The sequence below is a fragment of the Psittacula echo genome, assembly GCF_963264785.1.
Source record: "Psittacula echo genome assembly, chromosome: 14".
Classification (NCBI taxonomy): Eukaryota; Metazoa; Chordata; class Aves; order Psittaciformes; family Psittacidae; genus Psittacula; species Psittacula echo.
Genome location: NC_137750.1, coordinates 1910497 through 1934580, shown reverse-complemented (window position 1 = coordinate 1934580; position 24084 = coordinate 1910497).

Genomic DNA, 24084 nt, shown 5'->3' with positions numbered 1-24084 from the left:
TGTTGGAAAAGCAATTCCCATAAAACATTTAATGGAAAACCAATATTCCTCCTCCACTTTCTCCCATATACAACCTAAGGACATGCTCAGGAATATTGACTTACTTCCTATTATCTGTTGATACTCTCCAGAGAAGGACCCTGGCAGGGAATTAGCCTGTAGAACTTGCTTCTTGCTCCATGCTGCAAAACAATCAGTCTATTTATGTGCATTAGTTGGAAGGAAAGGTGAAGCAGGTTTCATGCAAACATTGCATATGCTTACTCACAGCAGCAAAGAGAAGGATGGGTATAGATCTGTCATTTAGGCTGCTACAGCTTCAAACCACCTTTTAAAACTGCTCAGAATACATTAGCAACCAATACACATCAAACGGCCCACACATCTTACATGTCCAAACGCTACTATCTTCTCCAAGTGGGACATTGCTTATTGTGGTTTCCAACATGGTCCCACTTTCTCTACCGCCTTCAATAAAACAAAACAAAGAGAACAAAACCAACTCCACCCGGACCCAAACCTCATCTCTTTCTCGGTGCCAGGCGCCTGTGCTATTGCTCACAAAGATCAATTCTTGCAACCATGACTTCCACATTGCTTAAATTTGACCCATGCCAGCTGGGGTTGTGTCAGTTGGACCGGCATTCTCTCATTTCCTCCTAACAAAATGTGCTTAATGGCAACTTATCCCAAGCAAGGTAAAATCTCTTGTCTAGAAGGCTGTCAGGTCAGTCATCACTGCAGCACATCTAGAAAACACATTGCATCATGTCAGAACAAGTGCCCTTTCCTAAAAGTTTGTGTTCAGAAATAACAAGGAACTTTGCTCTTTAAACTCACATTTCAGAACTTGCCAGAATTCAGGAATATTTTCTCTTTGAAAAGGTATTGCTTCTCTTGGTTTTAAGATCTTGCTTCAGCAGGCTTCAGGGCAAAAAAAGCTCCCCTTCCCTCCAAAAGTAGTGGAAACAGTACTGCAGGAAAACAATAAACATGAATAAAACACTAGCCCTTCAAAGGAGAACATGTGGGGTTTATCTAACTGGAATACTGAGTGAGTCCGGAGCCTAGGAGCTGAAAGAAAATATAAGAAGCAGAAGCGAAAATCCAGGAGAAATAAGAAATATGTTTTGGGCACTTAGTCCCTGGTGTCAAATGGGTGACGTGGTTGTGGTTTATTCCAAGCAAAATTTAGCATTACAAAGTAATAGGAATGATGGAGTTTTGAAAGGCAGAGGAAACAATTCCTTCCTGCCATCATGTCCTCACTGCTGTACAGCTGGCTGAGACCAACACTTTGGTCTCTGCTAAGACAGAAAACAAAGGAGTGTTCCCTAGATCCCCAGCAAAGCCAGGGCCCCGGCTGGCAAAGCCACACGGACCAGCCAAGTCTACACCTGCCAACACAACCTCTTTATCCTCTCACACAGCATTGATACCCCCGCCTTCCTAACCCAAACCCATGAAATTAGGAACCAGCCCTGGGATCTGTGAACAGAAGTCACTGCAGGTACCTCCCATGACAGAATCTGTGGAAGCAAAGGCACGTGTGTGTTTGTCTGCTTTGACAAATGAAGCTCCTGAACTACAAGACAGGGTCTGGGTCAGTTGTCCTGTGTGTTGTGATCTGACTGATGACTGGCATCACATGAACCTTCCTGCCCCGGTGGCCTGATCTGGAGGGACCTTGTCCTTGAACAAGTGCCAGGCTGGAGCAGGTCTCACACATTCTTACTGACTTGAACAGGTCGCTCTCTTTATACAGCGTGCATAATGCCGCATGTGCTGCGTTTTGTCATTTTTGTTCATTTTCAGTTCTTTTAACTTACAAACAATTACACAGGCACAGTGTGTGTCCGCATGGTGACATGCCACTCTGCTCATATAGCACTATGGGAGGTAAAAAGATCTTTTTTTCTAGCTTGCCTTAATCCTATTTATTAGGAAATCATCAGCAGCACATGTCCTGTTAAATACATCCTCATCAGGCAAAAGTTGAACTTAAGAACATGATAAAATGAAAGCAATTTCTAAATTTACTGTACTGGAGATTTATGTTAATTCAGCCTAAATCAGATCAGTTCTAAGTGACAGTTTATGCAGGACATTATTTTGTGTTTCTAATTCTACCCTAATTATCTTGATTCAGTAGATTTATACCAATAACTGTTACAGATCATCATGCTTTTGTCTACCCTCTCTGTTGTGATCTCAGCCTTCAAGGAAACAAATATGCACTATAAATAACCTCTTCTTCTTCTGCCATACCACCAAAAGCATATTGTGCAGCTGTACATTATGGTATGTTTTTGGTTAAGCAAACTAGCACAATCTCTACAGCAGCTGATGAATGTCTACAGATGGTGGAATTTTTCTTCCTTTTTTAAGGGTGGGGGATGTTCACGTTTATGTTCCTGAATGGTTTCAAATGTCTCAGTGATTTCAGAATCTCTGCTGGCCAGAAACATTCTGCATCCCCAAGGTACCACAAGTAGATCAAAGGATCACAGACTATCCTGACTCTCTCCTCTGACACACATGGGGCAGAGGTTCCTCCAGTCACACGCAGATCTCTTTTACATCAGGCTTGGTTTGTGCAGTGGGTTCAGAGTCTGCCTTTTGGCTCTGGTCATAGGGTCAAAACAGGCATGTTTGCATAGGCAGTGCCTATGGCAGGAATGACAAATCACAATGGAAAATCTATCTTCCTTTTCAACTATTTTCAGACAAGAAAAGAAATCTTCAAGCGTTTTGTACTGTTTCCTTTTGATGCTGCATAACACTGAGCAACCTTCTTGCAGAAAGACAGGGTATGCACCAGCATTCGATTAACTCAGTGCATGATTGAGAGAGGAGAACCTTGACAATACCTTGACAATAGTGACCAAAGGAAATAAATTAAGTAGTGGCAACACACATAGTAAATGATTAGAGAGACAGAAAACCTCCCCTTCCTCCCCGAGACAAGTATGAATTAAGAGTCTGTGGAAAACATTGCAACTAGACAAATTGCCCGTTTTCAAGGCATCTACCAGGCTTGGCCCACAGTCCAGTATAACAAAACCCAAAGGCAGCAGACATAAACAGTTTTCCCTGCAATTCTGACACACAGTCTATCTATCATCTGTAATGCCATGCTTCCCAGGAAAGGCTACTGATGAAGAAACCCACCTTTAAGTAAGGAGAAAGGGCAGAATTAATTGCTGCCGCTGTAAAACATACTGTACAGATTACAGTGGCATGTTCCTGCAGCTGCGGGGCCCGGGTACCTATCAAAGATAGTACCCTATCTTTTGGGATTAAAACTATGGGGCCAGGCTATGTATCCACGGAACAATTTCTACAGCACTCTCACCAGCTGATCACTATTCTACATAGGATTTGGTCGTGGTTTCACAGGAGACAACAAGAAGAATGTCAGTGGTACCAGAAAAGCCAGGATTCCTACAAAAATCAGAGATGCCATTTACAGTCTGTCTATTATTGCATTAAATAGACTGTTTGCTGTATGGAAATGGATCAGGTTTTTCTTTGAATCTATAATTAGGGGTGAAGAGTTTTTGGTCTGTTTGGTTTGTTTTCTTTCTTCCTCCCTCACCCCTAATCAACTGTCCTCTGAGCTTAGTGGACAACTGAGAGAAAAGGCCTTCTTCAGGAGGGAGGAATGCATTTTGAATGTGGTGGTTCATGGCAGATAGTATAAAGGACTACCAGAAAGGAACACTCCTCACGTAGAGGTCAGAGGACTTCTTTCCATCCCTTTAAATGGCTTAACAGCTCTGTAAGAATAACAAATCTGCTTAAAATAGGAAATCAGAAAGAAATAAAGCTGTGTCAGGCAACATTAACACTCCCATGTGCAATTCGACCTTGGACAGCTCGTCAGATCTCTTGTTCAGCTCATTCATCATTATTCTGAGCTGTCATCATGAACACCATTGCTCATTAATTATACATTAACCTCATTCATGACTTTTAATCTGTAATGGGTCAGGATGTTTAAATAAGAATGTGCAATGGCAATAAGGATAATACCTGTAACTGCAGTTTAAGACTTCTGCCTGCAAATCAAAATTGGTGATACTGAGCAATAAATGGGAAATAAAGCAAACACAAGAAAGGAGAGGTCTCCAAATCTCCAACCTTGCATTTGGAACAGTATTAGCTTTAAAAGATTCCCAAAACATGCAGTTGGTTTGCTTCTGTCATTTTTCTTCTTTAAACTTACAAAATGAGCATGAGTTTTCAAAGCAAGGAAATACAACGTGCTGTAAGCAGGTTAGTGGATCCAAATGTTAGGCACTAACTCAGATAAAATAGGGATGGGTCCTTGACAATATTCAGACTCTCTTCTGCTGGTGGAACTGGCAGTGGTCCCATTTGCTGCGTGGAGGTCACTGACTGCAGATGACAACGTTGTTTTCAGAGCACACCACGTTCCCGTAGCTTGGGGTATCCATCTCTGGAGGTCAGAACCTATGCATCGGCTTGATTTCCAAGCAATCTGGGATGAGAAGGGTCCTCTGAACCTGTCAGTCAATTCTCTATGCTGAACACTGGGTTCAACCTCTGTGTTTCCAGCATGGATATTTTAATTCTGAAATTAGCATCTCTGTTCTTCCTGTAATTAAATGAGTTTTCACATCACACAGCTCTGAGGCACCTTGCTTTCCAATATTATAAAGGACTTTTCATACTGTGGCAGCTGTCTGCAGTAAGCTGAAAGTGCCAAGATTTCCAAAACAGGCTTGAAGCAGAAATAAAACTTGATACCCAAAGAAGAATTGCTACGTGCCACATAACATTGCAAGCTAAAATAATGTTTCATCAAAGATTTAGGGAACAAGGATTAGTTTTTTTTTTTAACCTAGCTAAGTCCATGAATCTGATATCCCATATACTGCTATACATTATGTTCTGAGATACATTTCACTCTGCTAACTCAAGGCTGTTCTAGTGAGGTTGCTTCAAAGGAAAAAGCCTCAACTGAGAGGACATTTCACTGACCTAGTTTAAAAGAACTTCTGAAACCCGCCAGCACAAGGATGCCCAGGAAGGAGGTCAAAGAATATTGCACTGCTTGTGAAGTACTTCATGAATTTTAAAATGGTAAATTATGGAGTTCAATAATCATAAATTCTAAAGCCTCAAATATATACAGAAGGATTTACTTTAAAGAGAAAAAACAGAAGAATTTGTCCCAGCTGTAAGTAGATGCTGTTTGAAGTACCCAAACTATGCTTTGTTATTCCCAGAGAAGCTAAAAAACCTTCATAAATAATTTTTTACCACATTCAGGATTTTCAAAGGACTGCAGGAAAGTTAGGGCTAGTATTAGTGAACTTCAACAGAGGCTGGGTCCCTAACTACCTTGGAGCGCTTGGAAAATCCCTGTCTCTTTGAACAGCTGGATTCTGCTCAGCTCTAGCAAAATCCATATATTTCATAGCTCTGAAATACTCTGTAGGATTTTAACCTTAAAAATGTCCATACGCAAGGCTCGGTGCTTAATCTGATTGCCTACCGGCATTAAATAACCATACCTTCGTGTAACCCAATGGCCACAGATCCCTGTTGTGTGGCATCCACAGAGATGGCTGGAGTTACAAGCTAAAGCCCTGCTCTTCTCCCTCCACTGCTCTGAATTCCAGCCATCTCCCAGGCAGGTTAGCCAAGGCAGCCATCATCACATATTTACACTTACAAACTGCCTTTTATCTATGATCTCAAAGCACTTCACATCCATTAATTAAACTCTAAGGACTTGGTAATAGGTTGAGATGACTATTATCTGCTGTCCCTCAGGTAAAATAGCAGTTTCACTTAAACATGAGCAGCAATTGGCTTTAAACCTAGACAATCTGTTTTTACGAGCAATCACAGATCTGTATATAGTACAAAGTATGATTATGTGGGATGGACTCAGTTTGTGCTGAAATAGGAAAGGAGATTACTTTTCCATTCAGAATACCTTTACAGCTGATGTATTTCTTTCTTAAACTGAAGAGAGCCTATTGGGCTATTTATTCCCAAATGGAATTCCAGCAATTGGGGTTACTGAGGATTTAGTCCTTGAAATGTATTTTTTTCCTTAAATCTGTTTCAGATTTAATAAATCCTGTTCCACATGTGATGAGAATCATAATTAAAGGCTTTCTCTGTATATGTAATGCTTCCAAGCTGACACATCCAACTATGTATTTGGGCAATGTAAAACCAATCCGATAGCGGTAAAGCAGCAGGAGTAATTTATTATTGTTCTTTAAAGGGATTTTAGTTCACTCCTTATAAACCAGCTGTAATCCTCATTGTTGGGGAATATTGTCTTTTACTCAGAATTCTGACTTGAGGTGCAGGACCAATGAGCAGGAACTTACAAAGGCAGAATTTTTCCTCTATGGGCGGCAACAGCATTTTAGAAAAGAAAGAAGATGCATCTCTAGAGAGGAGAAGTATTTTCCAACTTCGTCTGCATGAACAAGAACAGAAATCATACCTTGAATATAGAAAGTCATACCTGAAAGCATAATTAAAGGGATAAAATGTTCCAAGCCCTGGAATTTCATCCCTCCTCTTGCCTCAGTATCCCCTTCCCTCAAATACACATCATGACAGCAGTCTGTTTGGGGTAACACTGCTACACCACCTGGTAAAAAGCATCCTCCAGATGCTTACCTACTGTTACTGAAAGTGAACATGAGTGCTTCAGATAAAATGACAGACTTCCACAGAATCACTACATCCTTCCAGTCTGGATCTTCCAACACCAAAAAGATATTCCCTTCCCATCCCAAGACTACGGTCACACCAGCTGTAACCTGTTACGCATGAACAGTGAGGCAGTGATAGTCACTTCAGCTGGTCTACAACTCTCTCTTCTGTTTGAACGCATTATTTCTGACTTCACATCCAGGATGCTATAAGCTTCTTGTGAAGAAAATAAATAACTCAACTTCCACTTATTCCAGGAGGAGACTGGCTGTTCTAATCTATCCTTAGAGAATAAACAAGCTAGCTGTTCACATACAGCTTATTAGAGTACAACAAATAAACATGTGCAAGATACTGCAATAACAATAAGGATGGGGAATACCAGAACTGTATTTTGGGCTGGCATCTGAGGTTGGGACCATTTCCAATTCCCTCCCAGGGGCTTGAAAGTTTGGTTGCACTTTTGCCTGCAGCTGCAAGCCAGAGACTGGTGGCAAATGTCAGTGCAATAACGAGTGAAGGAAGGACAGAGCCCAAGAGTGTGTCAGAGCGTGGATTAATGCCCCATCGCGAGAGTGCTCTGTGCTGCTTTGTGCACTGTGTTTGGAGAGAGCTCTCAAATGTGCTAAAACTCCAATCAAGAAATATGGCTCCTTGGCCACCCAGAAGCAAGACTGACTGTTCAGGATTTGGGGTAGTCTGCTGCAAATACTAATGTGTTAGGGCAGCATGCTGGGAAAGCTTCTGCACCTGCTTTGGAGAAACCTTTCAAAACACATATCACTTGCTGACTCCAGGAGTGTTTCTGGTTTGCTTGGAACAAGTGTGGGATGAAACATTTGAAGCTGTTTTGAACCAAAAATCTAGATTTCCCCATTTCCCAAGGATGGGGCCTGTGAATCTCTCGTGCTTTGTCTGGCTCAGTGAATCCTGAATTTCAGCTCTTACTGAAGGATGATTGGGGTCTTGTCCTTCAGAAGCCCACAGGTTGATGGATCAGGTGAAAGACAAGAAACAATAAATGAATCCTAGGTAAGAGGTCTTACATCTAGGCCCTGGCACATCGACTACAATGGAGCAACAGAAGAGAATAATTTACCTGCCAAAACCTCCCTGTAGCTTCACTGCATCAGCATCTGCCCCCCACCTTGGGAGCCCTGCAGAGCATCAGCCTCGCGAAGAGGTTGGGTTTGGCACTAAAGGCTGCACCTCACTTCCAACACTACTGAAGCAACAGGGGTTGTTGTCCTTACTTGAATTTGTTTCAGTAAAACACAAGAACTTCTGATCCTTTCCTCTGAAACAGTAAAATATGCGGCTGGGTTGGGGTTAACTTCATCCACACGAGAGAGCTGACAGCCTTGCTTGATGAGAAGGAGCTGTATGTGTCACCAGAAAGATAGTGTCTGTAGAAGAGGATACTATCCATCTTGCCACCGTGACCTTTCTGATAGCCAGCTAGTAGTATGGGCCGAGCTCCCCCGATCACTTCAAAGTTTATTGCTCTGTTAGCCCTCTTTGATTGACAGACCACCTAACGGATAATAAATTACTGCCCTCCACTTAGATTGGGGGCTGCCTGCATGTTGCTAACGCTGATTTTTCAGAACCTACTATCACTCACTCTCTGCTTTTGCAATTTAACGGGATGCAAGTTCAGAGGCAATAAATACACAGGACTGGGATTTCAAGGGTACGTGTGGGGAATTCACTGCGTGATGCTCTCTGAATGTCAGTGTGGCACAGGCTCCTACATCCCTCGGGTCTTTTTAAGAGTCTTGCAGCTTTACTTGTGTGCCTGCTGCAAACCCTGTTGCCTCTCCCCAGGCATCTGGAGTGGGGGAATGAAGCTGCAAAGGGGCCACACCAGGATGGTGGTGGTGGGGTTTAGTGGGATGCTTGCCTTGGATGCCTGACTGAACCGGAGGAGAAAATGTGCTCTGCAGTGAGATGAATCTGAAGAAACTCCACCCAAAATCAATGGTGCCTCTGCTAGGATGGGGCCCGACTCTCAGCATTTACTTAATTCTAGTCACAGTGACTTGCTCTGGCACACAAGTGCAGAACAGAGACTGAATAAAGACCTCAGGGGTTTGCCCATAAAAAGAAAATGGAGAGAAAATGCTTCTCCTGAGATTGGCGAGGCCAGGATTTGTTATGGCTGCTCTGGGTCACTGGGAGCGCCGCAAGTCAGCGGGGCTTTCCTCAAGAGCCCTGGCACTTCCATTAGTTCTGCCACGTGCCAGGACACAACTAAAAAACCCCTCCCTCTTTCACACGCACCTTCAGGATCAGTGGGCTCATGGCCAGTGCTGGGGATGAGGTTCTCCAGCTGCTGGTACCCATGGTGTGAATACCAGAATGTCTAAGCTAGAAAAAGCCACAGGAAAGCTCAGTTCTCACATAGGCTAGATTTTCCAAAGAGCTATGGGCACATGGAGCAGGACACATTTAAATATATCAGCAAACTGTATTCCCTAATCTTAGGGCATTGCTTTCCTGAAAGATTTGGGTGTGGAAGAGTTCTGCCATTAAACAGTGCAATTTTGCATGTAATTTTGCACAGATTTGCTAAAGGCAAAGGACCTTCCTCTGTGCCAGGGAGCACCATGATCAAGGTGCTGTTGCTTCAGTGCCTGTGATAGCTCTAGCTACAATTATGGAGAAGGGAGTGCTTGTATAAACTTGCATAAAGAATTTGGAGAACAAAAGAAAAGAAGCTCCTCCCCAGAAAGAACTGACACACTCAGCAGGATCCAAACTGGTGCTGTTGGAGTTACACCATTATCCCTGTGCGCACCCAGCTACTCTACATCTCCCTGTCCCTGCATTTTCTAGGGTTTCATGGTGCGCCAACTGTTTTGAGGCTTTCATTTTAACTAGCAAATTAGAAACATCAACCACAGAGGCTCCATCAGCACGGCTGGTAGGTCCCGCAGGTTGGCTCTGTGTTTGCTGGCAGGTGCTTGTCTTCAGTCCCAGGGTTGTGCCTTATCCCTACACTCTGAGTTTTCTCTCTCCCTCTCCCCAGCTCCATCCCCAGTCTCTGACACCAGCTGCCATCACCACTGCACACACTTTCACACATAGTCTCTGGGAAGTGAGAACCTGTGGGCAGTGAGCTTGAAACAGAAGCGCTGACCTCTCATCTTGCTGCTCCATAGCATCCCACTTGCTTCTTATGGCCACCACTAGATCTCTTAATTCTTCACCCATGAAACTGTACATTTCTGAAACAGACAACTTCCTTCATTGCTTTTGTGAACATTTTCATCTGAGGAAATATAGCCCAGTGGGGTTTGGTGTATGTCTGCATCTCCAGCTCCTACAACACTGCACATGCTCAGAGCTTTCATTATACGCGCTCCTTTTCCCTTTTGACTGAAGGTACAGTGAGACCTTCAGAATGTGTTTATTTATGAAATCTGTGTTACATGTTCCTATAACATTTATTTTTCTCTCTCTTTGGAGAGCACAGAAGTTCAATATGGGCCCTTAGAAACACAGCTGCTGTTATTTTGCAGCTGGGTGCTACTATGTGGAAAGCATCTGAAAAGGGAGGCTTAAACATAGGAAATTAGACGCAAGTTTATATCACTATGGAGAACAATAAATGAAAAAAAAAATGAGATGTAGATTTTAATCCAAGATTTTTAATATTAATATTTCATCCTGCAGGCTTTGCAGTTGAAAGGAGGCTTGGAAAAGTCCATCTATGTACTGATCCACGGAGGACAAGTCAGTGTTTACTCTTCTTTCTTTCTTAAATGATGTTAAGCCTAGCAGGTTAGGCAACACAGCCCATCTTTACATCCTCAGTTTAGGAATGTGCTATGGCTTTTCAAGAGAGCATTTATGTACACCAGTGAACTCTAAGTGTAAGCTGAACATTTAGCACATATTTCAGTGATATCTTCACAGCATGGTCTATAGGCAACGTATTCGCTTTACCTACACTTCCTACATTTCTGCATCCTTATATTAAAGCTTATGGCTTAAAAAGAAGGGAATTATGTTGCTTCATTTACTCGTACCAAATACTTTTACTGAGAGTAATGACTTATCCAGACTTTGCTTATATAAGAATTAAACACAGTATTCCATTAAAATTATTAAACATATCTTTCTATAGCTCTGCTCTCTCCACTTCTGCTCTAATGTTCAGAATCACATAAAATAGTAATGAGCATACATAGCCTTCTGCTGTTTTCGTAGACAAGGCAATAAAAGAGACAGTTGCTGTTCCCTTGAGTGCTAGCCCAAGAATCAGAAAGTCTAATCAGCCACAGTGTCTGACACACTAGATAGCCCCTGTATTTCATTACTGCTATATTAAAATCTCCCCTATATGAATTCTGTATCCTCTATTACAAGGAGAGAGAGGTAGAAAGAGATAATCAAAAGAAGACAAGAAGAAAGGACTAAAGAAAAGTAACACTTTCAACTCCCCCAGCCTGATGCTTTGGAATTCCATTTTCAGTGCAAGAACTGGTCTGAAAATACCCGGATCCAGTACCTGGTGTGCTCCAGCCCTTGTACACTCCTGGGGCTGTTTTTGAGTTCAGCTTTGGTGGCCAGGGCAGACCCAGCACTGGCTGGTGGTTCTGCCTTGCAGCAGGTGCTCAGTGAAAAGTAAATGAGCAACGGTGTTTGTCACTGCTTGCCCACACCACTTGCCTACTGTGCCTGTACCTGCAACTGAATACTCAGCGTTCCCTTGCTTAGGTTTGAGGACTTCAGAGGAGCAGATGTTCTGAAGCTGCACTGTGGGTCAATGCAAAGGCAGCTTCCATGGGCTGCATTGATTCTGGGCTGCCTTTGCATTGGGCTCCCAGGAAGGAGAATCAGTCAGAAGCTGGTTCTCTTTCCTGGGAGAATCAGCCTCTGACTGTGCACAGTGGAAGATTCAGCATCACTGCATTGCTCATATATGGGTTTCATAAAAGCAACATCTTCTGACACTCAGAATCAGAAGTACCTCTCTTTGTGCATCAGTCCAGGCTGGCTGTTAAATTAGGTTGTGACAAAATGAATTAGATTTCATTTCATAGCTGTCCAATGGCATTACTACACGTGTTAGTACATAATTCTGTGAATCAATAATCTGACTTTGCATGCTTGCATCTTGTGAAATTGAGAATGATCAGTTCAATACCTGTAGGCAGTTGCTAAGAGTGGCACAGATGTATATAATATCGAACAATAGATGTCACTGTTATGCCAATAAAAATGGGTTGTATTTACAGTTATTGGTAGTTTCAACCTCCATTACACAAAGCTGCTAAGTCAAAAGTGAAAAGCCAGGGCACTCACTGACTCATGATACATTTTAAACAGGAATCCTGCACCTCCCTGTGGTTTTTCATCTATCAAATTGCACACAAAAGTTCTAAAAGATTTTAAAAGCGAGTTTAAACAAAGACAGTTCCCTATGGCTTTGTGCAAATTGGTCACACAAGAATAGCACCACTACCCGAAAGTTACCACGAGTGGGAGATAAAGAAAAAGGGATGTGGGAAACTTAACTGAGGAAATATCAGAAATGGAAACATTTCTGCCTAACTTCTTTCTTTCAAAGGGGAGGTGATGTATCTACTCTCCTCTCCTTGGAACGACTCTGTGGAGGATGGAACATACAAACCTGCCAACAAGGAAGGACGAGGTTATAAGCAGTGGTTTGTTGAGACAGGAAACGATGGAGAAGCATCACAGACATCTCACAGGAGCGAAAGAGTCTGCAGAAGGAGAGAATAAGTATCCGGGCAAAGTTTGAGTACTGATGTCCTATTTCAAGAGGTTCTTAATGCTGCTTGAAATTGGTATAGAATCATGAAAATGAAACTGCAAGCAGGGGAAGAAACCCCAGACCAGCATGGTATCCTTCTGCTCAGCTGTAACCAAGACCTGCGCAGTCAGCTCTCAGGTGACGAGCAAAACCAGTGAAGTCTAACAAATAAGAATGAGTTTAAACATCAATTTCAGGACGAGACGCAGAGGCAGCGCAGAGGCAGGTTATTACACAGCAGCTGTTCAGCAGCTACCGCTCTGTTCCTCAAAATCAAGAACAGAGCTCACTGAGAGAAAATGTCTGTGCTCAGTGGTTGTAGGAGCCTGTCTGTAGCCATAACACAAGAAACAAAATGCTTCTTTGTGACCAACTGATTTAGTCAGATAAAGCGGACAAGTGTTTTGATGCATGACGCTGTCATCCGCCTGGCCCCAGCCAGTCCCAAGGAAGAGAAGGCTCCTCGTTTTTCACTTCTTACCATGAGTTAAGACAGAAATAAATTCAAGCAAAACCTAAGTCTACAAAACTAAGCACCGCTACATGGTGGATTTTCATCAAACCTCTTTCATCCAGAACATGAAGAAGAGCTGTTATCATTTCTGGATAGAGGACATCTGAACTGCACACACTAATAGGTATGCTTTAAAAGAAGCCTGACAATGTTAACATACATAAATGCCAAACCATTACCATTCAGATTTGATCCCACCTACTCAGTAATAAAACAGTATTACAATGAGGAGGGCAGCTCCCTCCATCCAGTCACACACCTGAGGGAATTGCCAGGGATTTTCTTTCTAGTTTACAGACAAGACTGTGCTTGGACAACATTGTGATGCAAATTTAAACATTTCTGTGCTTTCTACCCGAATCCTGAAAGTTTTCCATATAAACATGACCCTTACATCTCAGCTTCCTGCTTTTCACCTGTAGTTTTTCCTTTTCACCTAAAACCATCTCCGCGCATGTCACATCCCAGTCTCTTGCCCAGAAAATGATTAGGAGGTCAAAATATAGAAGTAGAAACAAGAGAAAACTTCAAGGAACCATCTAAGGAATAACAACATTGTTTCATCACATAACCCTTCTAGTGTTAAAGAAGCAAGTGAGGCAGAATACCAGATGAATTGCTTCAAAACATAATGGCATTCAACATACCTTATATTACCCACTTCTGTAGAAAAATAAAGGAAAATGATACAAATACCTCGTAAATCATAGCTGAGATGCATATTTCAAAGATTCATGGTATAAAGTAGGAAATGGTATGGCTTGCAATGTAACATGGCCTGACAGCACAGAGGAATGTCAGCCACAGGCTTTCCACTTGGGAAATGTAGGTATACAAATCTGATGTTTGACATGTATTTTTGTATGGAGATAAAGCATGCTCCTGGACACAATGACACTGAAAATGCAAAATCTTAGCATCCGTGAAAGCACAAATACTGATGTGCATCACTAAACATATGCTGCTGACTGAAGCTATAATTAGCAACAACAGCCATTCTCCACTCTGGAAAATCCCAGTTGCCTTGGGCTTTGTCTGAGCAGGAAGCCAGAGAAAAATCTGAATAAAACCTTGTGAGTTAGCCTCATGATAACAGACTGAGCTGGAATACTCAGATAATAATAAAGCCCAAAATACAGGGCTAAATTCAGCCATGCTTGCTTGATGCTAAATTGAGCAAATTGCACACTGCCTGCTGCAGAGGCAGTACCAGAGGGTGGCTTGTTCTCCCAGATTGTCTTTGCAGGGTATGGATTATTTTGACCCATTCATTCCAGCTCCCATTTTGACTGACACTTCAGAACTGAACTGGAAACTCCAAATGCTGCAGTTAGGGGTCTCCTGCTAGGGCTGAACTTCACTTGTTCCCTATCACACAACGCACACAGCTAGCTTTCCCACCCTCCTACAGCAGCGTGAGGCCACCTCCTGTCCTAGGGCTGTGTGCCCCAAGTGAGCTCTCCTAAAATCACATCAAGCTGTGGGTTTTCTGGGCCCTGAGCGCAGCCCTCTATATCCCTCTCCTGGACTTCCATAGGCAGAGAGACAAATAATGATGTCTTCAAATGGTCAACGAACCATGTGGTTATCAGAGGTTTTGGGGAGAGGGGTTACCTTTGCACAGGCTTCATCACAAGTGCCTAAGCCGGGTTTAAGCAGAGTTGTACTGCCAAAGTCAAGCTCTTAAGCATCCCATTTCAAACCTTTGAGGACATAGAAGAGCTGGAACAAGTGATGAGGAAACCCAGCAAGGAGTTGAGCAGAGAATGAATCAAGCTATGGAGGCACTGCCGTGCTGCTCTGACAGAATTAAATGGCAAACACTAGAGAAGTGTGGAAAATAAGAATGTATTTTACAGCCAAAGTTGTTCCAAGCTCAGAATTAGGAAGGTGGCAGCTGGAAAATTAGACCAATGTGTACTTATGTCAGTCTATCTATATATAGTTGCAACAGGAACTACTATCACTTGTTGACAGTGGAGGTTCTGAGTATATATGAGTGTATATATATATAAGCAGAGGCATATGAAGTATTGGGGTGAGGGGTGTGTGGGTGTAGACCTCCTAAGTATAATGTCTAACTAGGAATGAAATCTCCCTTAGAAACGACACAGGTAGGAAAAGAACAGATCTAAATCCTTGCAACATAACATAATAGCAATATTTATAGGTTAATTATCTGTCATTACATGATTAGATTAGCCAGGTTCTGTTTATACAATGGTTGCTTTTCTTGTTCATTCAGCTACAATCAGTTATAAACAAAAAATGCATCCCATAACAGTGTTTCAGTTGTTTAACAGGTTAAGTGAATGGCTGACCTCACTATAATTAATTAGGGGTCTTTATTTAATTGAACATTCATGGTCACCAGAGCAATGCAAACCTAAACCCCAGCATGCTTATCTGGTTTCATTACAAAGGCATGTCTTGACCAGTAAAAATCAGACTGCATTTTCATTAAAACTGTGAACATTCATGGATTGGGCTCTACGGACACAAGTCCATGCTTAAACTACATCTTCAAACCCAGAGTAAAAGGGGCTATTTTGTGGCTACAGAATCATGGAAACCAGGCAGTAAGCATGCTTAAAGACCAGGTAATAGGAAGAAAAGGTTCTGCACTGTCTACACACACCGGATTTATGTTTAGAAAGCAAAAGAAAATATGTAAATGAAAATCATCCAAGAAGGAAAAGAAGTTAATCAACACTTCATGTAACCACAAAAATGGAAGAAAAGGCTGATTTAGTTAATTCATTTTGCATCTGCCTTAGAAAGCAATAGGGTGTGCTCATGAGTTACCTTCTGAGCTCAGCTGCAAACAGCCTCTGAATGTGCGAGTATAAACACAGAGAGAATAAAATTCATTTTCCTGCTCACTACAAACCATCCCGCCCTGGTATGACTTTGTTCCAGCTCATTAAAACTGTGTTTCTAGAACTGTGCCCAATTCAATTAATTCATAGTCCTTTTTGCCAGAACATCTCATGCTCGCGATTTATAGCTAACACATGGCCACAGCATGTGAACAGCAGGAACTCTGACCTGGAGTAAGGACCACAGGCAGTCAAAATACGGAATCTATCACATCCCTCGTGTGGAAAACACTTCCTACACCCAGCTAAAATAGAAGCATGCAAGATATTGCCAGGCAAGTGACCATGAAGCCAGTGTGCTCTCACACACTGTACTCCATGGTGGGGTACCTGGGCTTTTTACAGCCCTGCTATGTCCAGCACCTCAAACACAAGAATCCAAGGAACAAATGCCAAGCTTATTTTCAGAAAGGAGAAACCCCACTGGAAACAACATACTTTTACCTTAATGTGGCAAGTAATAACTATGTAGTCTCATTGCACCTCTGAAAACTATGAGCTGCTGAAACCAGGAATATCAAAACATATAATTACCAATTAAATGCTTGTGAAGTGCACTGAAGATGAAAAGCATGGCACATTATTACTAGCAGATAACCAGCATTTAAACAATGTTTGGTGTCTCATCATTTCAGCACTGAAAACAAATTTCTGTCTTGCTAAAGGCTGCCAAAACTGTTCTTCAGAGTTGAGATCAGATGTTTAAAACAGAAACTGGTGGATGGGACTAACAGCCAGAGAGAGCTCGGACAGCACGAAGAAATGAAGGGAGATTATAATCCATTCATTATTTTTACAGTTTAATTTCTATCAGTTATTTGTTATCCTTTCACTATTTTATACTAATTAATTTTCAAATTGAATAATAAACAAAGATATTTGCCTGATGCATTAATCTCTCTACCAAGAGCAGTTTTTGCCCCATTTCCCATCCAGGACACGGCAGTCTGGGATGTGCTGCTACCTCACTGATACACACCATCAGATGGTGCTTTGTTGATCCTTTGATCTGGGAAGTCTCCTCTCATTAGTCATCTCATACAGTGCATTAACTCTTCCCTCTTGCAGGTGTATCTTCTCCCCACTGGTCAGGCAATTGCCATTATCTCTAGTCTGACTTTTATGAAGGCACGTTCTAGCACCTTCTTTTAATGTCTCATAAGAACGTAGTTAAGGAAGAGAGGAGGAGAAGGGGGGAAAACATGAGCTGATGTTATAAAAAAAGCCACTGCTTATACCATGACAAAATAACCCTCATTTCCCAAATGCATCATGCTCAGAAATTACAGTGCTTTGCACTCTTAATGCCTTTTTAAATCATTCAAAATACCTCCTACCCTGACTCTCATTTCGGTGCAGTTTGACACAACCCTGAGGCAGGCCCCATCCAGGGAGGTACATATATACATGTGCTTGTGTACACGTATGCGTGTACTATATTTTACAGGGATGAAGAAGAAACCTGCCCAGATGAAGTGGGATAAATTCTCCATAAAATCCTACCTTTTCCTGCAGATTAGACCCTCACAACTGCACAATTTTACTTTCCACAGTCAAAAATACCTGGCAACACCACCGTACTATTTTTCTACATGTCTGACCTACTATCTTCCAGGAAAAAAACCCAACCAGAATATCCCTGCAGACACTATTTAAGACTTTTTAAAGCATTTGAGTTGTTGGGCAGTTGACAGAGAGGCACCATAACACTCTCGTTTTGCAGTACTTTCATGGTCCAGGGGTCTCTCACACCACTTACAGCGCAGGGGATCAATTCATGCAGCTCTGGGTACTGCCCTGTTCTTCCTTGCAAAGAGATGACCAGAATGATCTCACTTTTTCTTGGAGGCTGGTCAGGATGCCAACTGTTTGACCCAGGACTGATGCAAACTGTGCAGCATTAAAATCTACATTGCAGTCTCTTTTCCAAGCCATTTCTAAGAATACTTTCAACCACCGCAGAGATTCCCGATGCTTCTCAATCAGTGTTTTCTCATCCACATCTTTTCTCTTCTGTGTTTTCCCAATCCCAGCACTGAAAGTAAATAACTAGGGGGAGACTTCCTTGTTTGCCTGAAATAGCTGTAACTCAGCTGTCTTGGGAGAGGTCTGAATAGTCCTCAGACTCCGCACATCTTTCCAGTGATGTGGGAAGCTGAATACCCCCTGACAGGGCTGTCCAAGGGAATTTTAATTCACCATCAGCTCCTTCGCATGGCTGGCATATCCTAGGGTGTTAAGGGTGTGCTTGCAGGATCTCATCCCTAGAGAGTGACAATTTTTCCCTCTAAATGAGTCCATCAGGACCTGGGTGAATTTGCTAGCCCTGAACAGTGCGTGGGCTCTGTTAAGCCCCAGTACCCTGCTACACTCCTTGAGTGCCAAGAGGCTTTTACTATCAGCCCCCTCCAGCTTTTTTTGCCTGTCTGCAGTGGAGATGTCAGATCCTCGCTCATTCCCAGCCAAATCAATCAGGGAAAACTTGGCATACAAATGCCCTCTCTTGTTGAGCATGAAGATGGCCTGGCTCCATGAGGATTGAGTGCTGGCAGAGATCCTGTCAACATGTGACACTAGCTACCTGTTTCAATTAGCTAGATGATGCCTTCCACACTGGTGACTCCTTCCTCGCACAGCTCCACCACTTGGATATGCTGTTTACCATCTTGAGCACTCTTAGCTGCTTCTTCCATTTCTGAAGGTCAAACACTTTGCTCCCATAAATCTCAAAGGCAGCCCCATAGAACCAAAGCTCCAGTTTTTATCAGCTGGGATCCTGGAGCCTGCAGAAGACGTCCTTGGTAACCAGGATGCAGATCCCCTTGGAGGACTCAAGAGTTCTTGACTGAGAAACTTCGCTTCATGGTGTGAGTTTTGCTGCAGTTGTCTGCTCCTAGAAAAAGGTCTTCATGAGGGCTGGGCCACTAGTGATCGGTGGAGGTGCCCATTGCTGGTGGGTCCCATGAGGCTCAGCGCTGCCTGCACCCAGCACCATATCACAGTGGCCAGTGTGGCCTCCCTGGGGAGCCGTGCAAGGGCTTCAGCTTCAAGGTTGAAAATACACACGTGTTTAATCAGCTGCTGTGGGTGGAAGGAACATATGAAGCTGCCATCACCTGAAAAGGCCTATTGAGTGCAGCTGCTGAGACACATCGTGTCTAATTAGATCAGTCATGTTGTGTTAAGCTAATGCCAGTGACACAAGAATTTACAGCAGTGACACAAGTGCAGAGACTCAAGAGAGCCTTTCTGTCCTGCAGTGACCATGCAAAAATGCAGAAAACAACACGTTGTTTTCAATTACCTGGAGCATAAATTTTGCATTCCTTTAAAAGGCTTTTCGTGCCTTGAAATCTCACTTGAGAAAAAATGGGCTTAATGGAAAACAAATGAAAACCAGAGTTGCACTGAGTGCAGTGGGTACATCTGCATCCACAAGGAAGAATTTGATACCATTTTGATAACTGGAACAGCCGATGATATTTTTGATCCATTTCTTCAGTTGTGGATTCCTGAACAGAGAATTTCAAAGTTCTGGCTACAGGAAAATCTTTTTAACATCTTGGCTTACACAAGATTTTTGGTTCATTTTGACAGGTACATTCAGACCTGCATTACAACGACTGTTATTTACGAGAATATTCGAATGCTGCAATAACCCTTAAAGAAGCATGCTCGCAGAAATAGTGGTAAGCTTATATAAGCTTGAAGCAAATGAAACCAATTCAGAAGGTTTACTTTAGAAGATGATCAATTATTTCCATTTGTTCTTGCCTTTTGACTGGCAAGTTAAAATGATGACTCCAGGCAGTCTGAAATCACCAAACCTTAAGAATGAGAAGAATCTTGGATGTCCTTATTTACCAACCCTCCTGTGGAGCCTAAATAGCAATTAAGGTGTGTTATAATTTCTTGAAGGAGAGGAATTAGTAATCACATTTTTTGTCTGGAGATGCTGCCATCATGACTATTGTTGCTTTCACCTACTTGTGTGTGACTAAATCCTCGTGCCTTTGAACATGTTTAAATGTAATTTAAAACCTTTTTATGTGGGGAAATTATGTCCCCGTTATAGAAATCTTGTTCTTGGGTCTCTGTCAGAAAATGTCAGCCTGGGGAAGGATGAAGAGTAGCAAAATGGCAGCAACTTGTTGGCTAGGTTTTGGAGATAAAAGCCTGCCATGTACACTCTTAGATAAGCTTGAAGAAATGCAGAGTGCCAGGGACACAGGGTAGAGCAAAGCTGTGATTTTAAAGGCTTATTCAGCTTCCCATGGCAACATTGTCTTTCTTAGTACGAGTTCTTGCTCAAATTCTTTTGTCAGATCCGGAGGTTAAAACACCCCAGAGTAGCAGGCTGCAGCAGTATCCCTTGAATGGACCAGAGGGATATAATGAAATCCATCCTCATAGCAAACTGCCTTTTCTATTTAATGTTTGGAGAACTTTTTAGACTCTCAGATGGGCATCAGAGTTCAGTCAGGCTTTTGCTTGAGGAATTTGACATTCACTCTTGGATAGCTTCACAACTTCTATTCATCTGATGTTCCTAGAGGATGCATATGCTGTAACATGTGCTTGAGTAACTCTGCAGTCGTACCCACCAAGCTGCTTAAGCAGTTGCTCATCTTGCGTTTAATTAGTGATATCATTGTAAGAGATGACTCAATTTTGTAAACGTATTGAAATAGCCCCAAATAACCGTAACAGAAATCTAATCCGGGGCATGTTACTAAGCTTATTACAGCAGTAGAGAAAGAGATATGAAATAAGTGCTCAGAGAAAGATGTCTTTTTAAAGGAGCCTAACTGATTGAGGGTTGCCACCGAATTTCAGCTAAACCAAGATTCATTTTCCAGTGCTCTCAGAATACAGATTTTTAGCCCAAATAAACACTGAATAAAAGCAGGGGACTTACAAATATTGTAAGTTGTACATTCTCTATATAGAATAGTACATTCCCTACATAGAAAAGGTAATATAGTCTCAGTTAAGGACCAGGATCATTTTGGATCTATGATAATATACTTGGTAAATAAAACAATCACCCTTCAAACCCTCTGACCCAAAAAGGAGCCATAGATGCCAGTATTTCTCATGGTTGGACCATATGCTAAGTAAATTAAAAGATTAAATTGTTATGTATTGGTTCATTTACAGACCCTGCAAATTGCCAGCAGCGTAACTTGCCAAATAAAACCCCAAACTAAGAAATTATGCTACTGTTCAGTTACATTTGTTTGACCTTTTTTAGAGAAACATTCTGGAGAACATAAATATCCAAATATGTGTTTTAAATATAAATCTCCCATGAGGCAAAACATCAAATCAGCTTTTCTTATAGCACTGTTGCAGACTGACACCTCCCAGCTGTTGAGCTCATTAGATCGCACCAGGCTTCTCTGCTTGCTTGGCACTGCTGCACCACCTGCAAGTTGATTTAGTTCTTCATGAGCCCAGCCTCCATCCCAGCCCCTCTTTCACAGTAAGCACTCATCAATTGTCCTTTCTTAAACAAACCACTAAGTACTCTTTACTGAGAGCCCATCTGCTGGGATTTGAGTGGTTTTATAACAATAAGAATGTGCTTGGACCTATCAGCATGTTCAGGTTTAGAAGGGATGGCTTCAATTTTTCAGGTCGTGCATGTAATGACAGTGGCTGGCCTGTCATTAGCCCACAGGTTTAACATTTTAATGGGAAATGGAGCAGTCTGATTTTTGGAGGCTAAGGATAAACGCAGACCCCAGTGAATTCTGCATCAGATACAAGTATAAATTCACCACAGTGAGTATTAAATCTATGTAGTCAAAACTAGAGCATCCCTTCCCTTTCAAAACAGCAATACCGTGCCTCTGCTTAGTCATTTATATAATAGTTTAATCCTTGTGAAAAAGCTCCCAAAACATGGATAATCAGACCCCTGTTCTTATAGGGACTTCAGCTGCTGCTGCATTGGAATGAGATGCCACTAGGAGAAGAATGAACAGGGGAGTTCTGCAGAGACTGCGACAGGCAAATACAGTGTCTAACTGACAAAGAAACTAGAAGTAAACATTTTGGTGCACTCATATTTGATCTGAATCAATATAAAATAACCCTTTTTTGTTTTCTTCTTTACCTTTCTGATGCAATACCTCAGCGCTGTGTAAGACTTTGTGATCCTTAGCTGAAGTGTGCCCCATTTTTGTCTGATTATTTGCCCTTGCATTTTTAAACAATATTTGCATGGGGCTATTTTGTAATTCTAATAGGACACCCAAGCCTGCAAATTATAGTGCAGTAATTCACACCTGCTGCATTTAACAGCTCTCAGCCTTCAGCCTTACTCTAACAGCCCCATCTTGTGAAGCACTGCACTGTAAGTCTCTCCCAGGAGTGCCTTGCTGCTCCCTCTTCATGTTGGCATCTAATTGCTGAAGTAATCATGTGTGATTTTGTACACAAGAGAACCAAAATTTATGCAAGGGCCTCCTTCATAAAGAATATGGCTTCTAAAAAAGAAAAAAAGACCGTACTTGGATTGAGATCACAAGTTTTAAAGTCTGACAAGTATTAATGGTTTTGATGGTTATGCATTCACAAGCAGCTTTTAGCATCCAAAACAGATGGGGAAAATAAGTGATTAAACCAGCACTATGACCAATTAACCAGTAATTTTAAAAGAAGGGTAAAATCCTCTATGTAAGTACAAGAGTGCCTGCATGTGTGTTACCTTGAGAGGTGCTTAAGTCCTTGACAAATGCAGAATGTCACAGCCACGACCCTAATCTAAGTAAAAGGGAACTGCCAGCACCTATGGTCACCTTGTGAAACCACAGCAGTCTCCTGTGCCAAGCCAAACACATGTAGAGACCAAAGCCCCCTTCCAGTTCTCCTAGCCAAGCGCTGTCTTAAATCAGAACCCAAAGGAAGAGGATATTTGATGTTAATTTCATCTGAATTTTTTTTCAGATCCCAAGAAGTAAATTAACATGAAGTTACTGCCTCAGCGCTCCAACTTCCCTGCAGTGTCCTGGAAGAGAGAAGCACATTTCTGGACAGAAAAGGCTGAATTGTTTTCATGGTAGGAGGTAGTTATTCTGTAATAGATCAAGAAGTTTATGTTGGACTAGAACTGAATAACTTTAAAAGGCAAATGTTGCCGCAGACCCAGATGCTGGTGTATAATCAAGATTCATGTCTGAAGGTATTTTTAGGAATGGTTATTTCTTGACTGGCATTAAGGTGCCATCTGAAGACCTTATGTTAAAATCAGGACCCTATTGTGTTGAATAGCATGTAAATATTGCCAGAAAGAGACAAATTCTCTTCAGTGGGTTTTCTGCTGAGGTTATAGACAGCGATTACAGGGTGGAGAGGGAAGAGAGAAGAAGGAAAAGGGAAGAGGGAAGAGGACAGTGTTTGCAGAAAAGGGATTCAGTCTGTTTCCAGAGTCTTTAGAGCTTTTGTTTATCTACAAAGAAACTCTGTAACTAACACATTGTGCAATAGCTTAAAACCTTTTACCTCATTCAAACACCCTTCAAATAATTTTCAAACACACATGAGATGTTTTGTTTGTACTTCTTTTAAATACTACAATACCAAGGAAGAAAGTAATGGATTTGCAATCTTGCTATGAGTCATCAGAGAGCAAATGCAATGTGCAGCAGCAAAGATGCAACGCACGGCCTGTTAAAATGAGAGCTTTACTGTCACAGGATGTAAAACAAGAAGTAAAAATCCCACATTTCTTCTGTTGCTTTTCCACTGCTCCCAAGTGAGCCATCAGCTTGCCCCAAATGCAAAAAGCTGTGGTCACAGCCCTCAACATACAGACACAACCAGCCCTCCCTGCCCAAGCCCACAGCGTTCCGATGACATGTGGCAAACACCGGTTTGTATTTCACACTTGATGGGAGCTGGATGGATGCACAGACCTGCCTGCACGCGAACTCCTTGCAAGACCAAGATCCTGATCACAATTTGTAAGAAAACCCCAAGAAACCAAATAAACACAACGCAAAAACAACCCAAACAAACCCCGAGCCTTGATAAGGGAAACAACTGTTGTTCTACAAGTAGGAAAGCACAGATGGGGTTGACCATACTGAGGGTCAGAGAGGACTTGCATAACGTTGTGTAGATATGTGGGACCATTGCCAACTATATAGATTTCTATCAGAACTAAACTGTGCTTCTCTGAGCAATGG